The sequence below is a fragment of the Camellia sinensis genome, chromosome 12 (genome assembly GCF_055761805.1).
Source record: "Camellia sinensis isolate YWXY chromosome 12, ASM5576180v1, whole genome shotgun sequence".
Lineage (NCBI taxonomy): Eukaryota > Viridiplantae > Streptophyta > Magnoliopsida > Ericales > Theaceae > Camellia > Camellia sinensis.
Genome location: NC_138972.1, coordinates 62,773,376 through 62,780,966, shown reverse-complemented (window position 1 = coordinate 62,780,966; position 7,591 = coordinate 62,773,376).

The window sequence follows — 7,591 nt, the reverse complement described above, 5'->3', positions numbered from 1 at the left end:
ATTGACCAATAAGGTGACTTCATTGGTCATCCTGCTTAGGGGTTGTTTATAAGGAGGGAAATTTCCTTTAATTGGGAGTCTATGCTCTGCCAATGTTCTATCTAATCCAGGTATTTCTTCATAATTCCATGCAAAGTAATCCAGATACTCAGAAAGCAAACCAACTAGTTTGCTCTTACATTCATTAGATCGATTAGCATTTACATCGATGGGCCTCTTACAAGCCTTACTCCCTGAGTTATATTCCTCTAAAGGGTTCTACACATCTACCTTGAGGTTATCAAGCTTGGCAGGAGCAATCTTCAGATGTTCCAGTTGCACCTCTTTATAACTCAGAGGGCTACTGTCGATAACATATTCTACCTAGGAACAATTAGGCAAACAATTAGGGCTAAACTCACTTTCGGAAAAAAAAAAAAAAAAAAAAACCCTAGAAAAAGTTGATCTAATTACAATAGCTATCTCATCTAGCTTGTCTTCTTCTATCACTTGTAACTACATTACTCTTGATCTTCAGCAACCTCCACTATCATAGGCCTTTTCTGCTTCTGCATCAGGCTTGGCTTAGCCAATTCCTAGCCTATTTGCTTGAAACCTTCCATAATAAAGGCCTTGAACTCATCATTAGTCAAACCGTTCTCCTGAGACTTGACTTCTTCCTCATCAATCACAACTGGACCCAAATCCTCATCATACAGCATAACTTCTATGTTGTTAACATCAGTAACAAAAGGATTTGCATCTGCCCAGTAAACTTCCATTCCTCTTTTTTTACCTTGACCACCATTGGTTAAAAAGATCAGTGCCTGGTGTAGAGAAAAGGGTACACAACCATTAAGGTGCATCCAGTCTCTACCTAGTAACACATTATAGTTAGAGGTAGAATCTATTACAAAGAAAGTTGTTCCCATTAACCTAGAACCAACTTGAAGTTGTAAAGCCACTACTCCTCTAGCCTCAGATGACCCACCAGCGAAATTGCTTATATTCACATCAGTAGCAAGCAAGTCATCGACATATTTCTCGATAGCTTTCAGTGTCCTAGAATGAAGAATGTTGACAATAACTCCATTATCAACTAACACCCTTAGATGCCTGATGAGCTTATCTTCTGGCTTTTGTAGAACAACTTTCTCTCCATCGATAGACCTTACTACCTCAATTGATCTTGGTAGCTTGGCCTATGTCTCAATCACTACTATTTGAACCACAGGCTTAGTTAAGTCTTCCACATCTCCTGTCAACTCATCTAGTTGGTCAGGCTTGGCCTGGAAACTATAAGGAATAGCCATAATCATATTGCACTTCTTAGATGGAGGTAAAGAACCAAAGTGAATGGCAGTTAGTTTCTCCCCAAAGTCATCACCAAAACTATCTGACTTCACTTCATCTTCTCTAACCCTATAGACACCCCATTTTTTACCGACCTTAAGACTCAGACGTCATCGATTGAGCGCTCGGTGGTTGCACATGTTGTGCTCATTTTGAGGTTACGGAGTCTCGGCTAAGAGTCTTGCCTCCGGACTTCGGGACTCTTTTGTGCTTTGCCTCAGTTTGTGAACCAGGTTTGGTTTTCTCTTCCTGAAGGGAGGGAGAGGTCTTGTAGACCATCTCTCAATGGCCATAGGCTACTTTTCGTGGTCGTAGACCACTGTTCCCATTTGGAGACCAGTTTCTGATTTTTGGAGCCGTCGGCCATGGGCCTCAGTTTGAGACGGTTTAACTTTCTCCGTTTGCTCTAGTTTTCGCACACACCTTGTTTCCTCTCTCTAGAGGGACACTGTGGCCCGAGAGACCACCTTCGTGGTCACACGCCACTTTCGATGCTTAACAGTCAGTTTTCGGGGCACCCGGCAGCGCGTTTTGGCCCCTGAACCCTCGTTTTGCATCCGTCTTGGTTCATTTTTGGCATGGACCCTGTTTTCATTGTTTGGAAGGTGGTACAAGGGTGGGAGACCACCTTTTTTCCTTGGAGACCACCTTTCTCTTCGCCGGCCAATTTTCTTGACAGGAAGCTGGTCTCCTTGGTTTTTGGGCCACAATTGCTGGTCTTCCACCACACCACTAGCTTGCATTCAGCTGGGAGACCACTAAATAGGGTTGTTGACCACTAGAACCTTTTCACCCGGGTTGGCCGACCACCTAAACTGGTCGACCTGCCTCCCTCAGTCTTGTCTCTGTGAGTTGTTGCCAGCTGTGCCAGCTGGAAGGCACGGAATGGATCCTCCATACACGTGTATGGAGGATCTTCAAGCTTGGTTTTTAGCTTCTTGGAGAAGCTTTGTACCTTTTTGGCTATAAAGGAGGGCCTCCCCCTCCTTTGTGCTGGTTCAGAAATTGGTTGAAAGAAAAATATATATCTCTCTCTATATCTCTACATTTTGGCTCCAAAAGTGCATAGTTTTTGGCCCTTTTACACTACACCTCATAGCATAACACTTCCACCATCAACCTAAGCTTCTTGGAGGTCATTTGCAGAGGTTAAATGCTGAGTTTTTGGTCCAGAGGTTGCTAGCCTTGCTGAGCTACAAGGGTAACACCTTATTCCCTCTTTTGAGCTTTATTTTGCTCCATCTTTTATCCATACTTGAAAGCATTTTTGATCTTTGGTGTAAACTGAAAAAAGTGTTATTTGAGGCCCTTAACATGTTTTTTTAAGATCATTTTCCTTTTGGGGGTCATCTATCCCCTTGCATGCTTCATTTCACCTTGTTTTGAGCCATGCATTAAGGCCTTTGTTTTGAGCTTTGTTCGCCCTTTTGACCACTGAAATCCAGCAGATTTTCAGTGGTTATTATGTCCTTTTGAGAGTCAAAATCAGAGAGGGGTGACCCTCTCTCTCCTTGTTTTGTTTTCTAGCATTTTTGGCCTTACAAAGGAGCCCTTATTTGCATGCTTCCAAGCAATATTTCAGGCCATTTTTGGTGAGTTTTAGGACCTTCATGGGCTCTGTCTAGAGCTTGTTTTTCCATATTGAATGTCCATCTTGCATGTGTAGAATAACCCTCTTCATAGCATATCAAAGGAGCATCTCATTCTTGCATGCATTAACCATGTTTCAGTGGGTTTTTGGGCTTTATTTGGCATTTCATACCTTTTAATTTTTCTGGTTTGGTGGCCTCTTGATTTCCTCACAAGCTTGTAGTGCAAATCCTCTTTACTAGCTTACATTGCATGCTATTTTGGCCTTTGATTCTAGCACTTTTTGGCCATGCCTTAAACTGATTTTGTGCATGTTTTGGACTGCCTTAGCTCTTTTTTTTGGACCTCATGGTCGGATGATGTTTGCTATGCATGGTTGTAGTTTAATACCCTTGCCTAGCTTTGAGTTTTGAAACCTATTGCATGCTTATATTGAGGTGTTTCCATGTTTTGGCATCATTGTGAATCATATTTCAGAGCATATATGTATGTCATATTCTCATGTTTTCCACTCTTTAAATGTGTTTGAGAGTTATGCATGAATACCTCATTTTTGGACCATTGGATGAGCTTCATTTCTATGCATTTTGAGCCATCATTTTAGACTATTTTCCCACTATCTTGGACCTACATAGGGACTGTTTAGGGCTAGTTTGGTCATTTGAGCATTACTTTCTGTACCTCTAGTTTAATGCACTTCAATAGTTTTGGTATCCGGGCCATCTAGCATGCATTGTGTGAGGTGTTTACATGATTCGGGACCATCTTGCATGTCATTTCAGAGCTAGAAAATATGTGATTGTATGCCATATTTCATGCTTACCATGCTTTAGTGGAGTTGCACTTTGTGCCTTAGGTTTGGTGCCTTGCATTTGTGCATGTTTGCATGTGTGTTGTTGTTTCATTTTCATCATGTATGGCCACTGATTTGAGTGTGGCTGAGGCCCATTCATTTTAGTTTAAGTCTATCTTGCATTATGTATGCAATATCCATGTTGTCGCATGCTTGATCGTCGCATTGTGTATGCCTTGTTCATGTCTTCGTGCATGTCCATCTTCGTATGTGCATTGCGTATGCCATATAGCTCATGTGCATTGAGTATGCCATTCTTAGTTCATAGCATTGTGTATGCGAGTTGCATGTTTGCATATCATCCCTCGTATGCTAGCATGATTAGGTTGCATTGCGTTTAGGGTTGCATGCTAGTCGTATTGTGTATGCCATGTATATTGCATTGTGTTTGGAATAGGGTTTAGTCCAAACACGGGAAACGAGGGACGTTTCGTACTCCAAGTGATGAAACATGCCTCGATTCTCGGTCGCCGACACTCCGGATTACCCATGAGGGAGTTTAGGCCTTGTTGTGTTCATATGTTCATTCATTTTACATCGAGTCGTGCAATCTGACTCCTCGGCCATCATGCATCGAGATGTTTGATTGGTGGCACAAGGATCTAGGACTACACTCCCTAGAGCTTGTGCAATGATGGAGAGAGTGGTCATGCACACATATGTTGAAAATACTTTGCCAGATCCCTTTCTCGCTCCCTGTTGCAGCAAACCGGAAACCAGCAGCAAAAACTGGTCAGCAACCTTCTGGAGCTTTGTACAGTGTTCTGGGACCAGTTGCAAACAGAGGCAAATCGGGGCATCGCGATGGATATCCCGACAAGGCGACTTGAGCATGCATGCATCCCTATCATTCGGAACAGAGCTGAGGCAGTCCATTTTGTTTAATTTGCATGATAGTTTCCTTACTTACTTAGTTAATTCGTTAATTAATTAATGTTGTAAAATAATTAGTTTAATTAGCTTAGATTAGCTAGTTTATTCTGTACTATTCATTCGGACCCTCTGAGGAGGGCAATGTTGTAATAAGTGTGCGTGTGTGTGTGATGCATGTCTTCCAACCCCATGTCTTTCTCCCTTTTATTTACCAGCTTATGATGGTTAGTTTAGGGCACGTTTCAATTAGCATACTTATGCTCGCATCTTTGCATCCATTTATTCGTCTTGCATGCACCGGGCTCGGTGCATCATACTAACTGCATTGTATTTCAATTTCGAGTTGAATACATGTATCGATTATTGCATCTCATATGTCATCTTAGAATAGCCGAGCCTATCCTAGTTGCAGTCTTGCATGTGTTGCATTAGGCATCTCAGCACAGTTAGGATTCATGCATGTTTTTTAATTAGCTTCTTTCTGTTTTGGCTTGGAGTACTCGGTGAGTGTTTATGCTTTAGCATCCTTGCATGCGTGTGAGTGACTGCCATGATAGCATGCTTACCATGAGGCTATTTGCTTATGTGATATAACTGCCTGAATGCCTGTAGGTGGAGGTTGGGTTATTTGAATTTGAATAATGCATTGAATGAGAGTTTTAAGCCCACTTGAGAGTGGCAAAATCATGTCTTCTAAGCCCACCCAAGGGTGGCAAAATCCACGTCTTAGCCTACTTGCGAGTAGCACCTTCAAACCATCTTTCAAAACAAACATGAGATGTTTTGTTCCAATTCAGGTGACCCAGTCTATACTTGTATGCTGTGCGCATCACATAGTAATTCTAGGCTGATAACCGAAATAAGAGCACATATGTTTTCAAAACTCGATATCATGCTTAGTAGTGGCCGATCTTTGATCAGGCGAGCGGGGGTGCTCATAGCTAACCTTTCCCAATCATACCCAAGTTTTCAAGCCGAGGCAACTTTGGTGATGACGAACACGTGGCCTTAGGCAACGAGTCAGGGTTTCCTAAATTCCCCCAAAATAAATATTTAGGTGGCGACTCTGTATCTGGCAATGCAGTCCATGTTTGGCACTTCTTTCTAAAAATCTTTTTTTCAAAACGATTTGTCAGATTTGGACTCTTTGGTGATTTATCAATCTTGCATTGCACTTTGTAAGATCAGATTAAGAACCGTGACATTGAGTCCAAACTGTAGTGAGCCCCAATGAACAAAACGGGATTTTCCCGGGACGTTCAGGGACGTCTACAGTTTCTGGTGACTCTGCTGCAGAGTTAGAGAACTTGACTCGAACTCATGATATCTTGTTTTGATTACACTTATGTGTTTCTTTGCATTGCATGTGCATTGGTGCGCCTAGGACACAGTGTTTGCCGTCTGCTATTCCTGAACGGTTTGTCGAAGGCTCGCTTTGAGAAGCGTGCCATAAGGCTGATCAGTTACGGGCTCTGCCATGATGGGAACACAAACTCTGATTTTTACCAGGGCACCCCTTTTGACCATTTGAGCTAGTGCATATTCGGAATCCAAACTGACCATTCCAAACTAGGACAGGTTGCTTACCCGATTATAGGTTGTTTGAAACCGCTGTGTGCGTAGTGGAACCCTAGCTCCTGACAAAATAAGACAGGGAAATCCTACCCCACCATAGGGGTGTTTTGGCTCTCATTTGCTTGCTATGTGCTTTTAGAGTGTGCCTCTACAGGGAATGCATGTATCAGTTTGCAAGCCTAGGTATCAGGCCTGCGGGCATCGATATTTGAGAATCAGTTATATCTGCGGGTATCAGATTCAGTTTTGGGGCAGTAATTTGGGGAGCAGTGATCAGCGATCGAATACAGTTATTCAGTTATGCTCATATCTGTTTTGGTGAAATCAGGCTGAGATGCTATCTGTTTTCTTGTTTTACAAGGTAGTCTCGGAACCACAGGTTCAGAAGGCTCCAACATCCCCCGGGTACATTGGACTTGTGTTGATAGACTTTGTCAGGTCAGAGATTCAGTTCAAGGGCAAATCAGTGTTCCTTCGCCAGAGGCAGGGTAAAAAGGATAGTCAGGCACAGATCATCAGTTCAATAGTCTTCGGACCAGTGGTCACTATCCATCTCACCTGTGCACAGTCAAGTTGAGATATCTGCTTTTACCTTAGGGAGATACACTTGTTATTCAGCTCGATCAGCACAATATGGCATCTATGGAGGAGATGATGCATCAGCTCCAGGAGAGTATGAAAACCATGCAGCAAGACACTGTCCGTCTAGCAGAATTTGCCAAACAACAGGCCGAGGTCATGGCCCAGCAGGCAGAGTTAATTGCCAGGATACAGCAACAAACTGGAGTATCCGCTTCACACCAAGCTCCTCCCCCCACCAAGAGTTCCAACATTCGGGGAAATAGCTAACGTCCAGGAAGATACGGACATCCCAATAAGGCCGGTTCCGCCTCCGATCCTACCCTAATTATCCAAAACACCCACCAACCTACCGAATTCTCCCTTTGAGTTCGAGGTGGACCCCACAGCATTGAAAGTGAGCAGGCTTGAAAAGCTGTTCAAGAAATCCCAAGGTGTGAAGTCCATCCCAGATATTGAGAACGGGTACACCGACTCAGTCGTGACACTACCGGACCATTTTAAGATGCCACATATTGACCGCTTTGACGGATCTGGGGATCCCATGGTGCATTTGCGACTATTTTCGGATATACTAAGACCGATGGGCCTCACCAGGTTACAGAAGCTTTCTTTGTTCGGCCGGACCTTGTCGGGTGTAGCGGCCATTTGGTATGCGAAATTGGAAGACTCCGTTAAGAGGAATTGGAAGGAGATGGCTGACGCCTTCATGGCTTAATATTCTTATAATACTCAGACTGAGGTCACAACTCGTGATCTCGAGACCACAAGGCAAGAACCCAAGGAGAG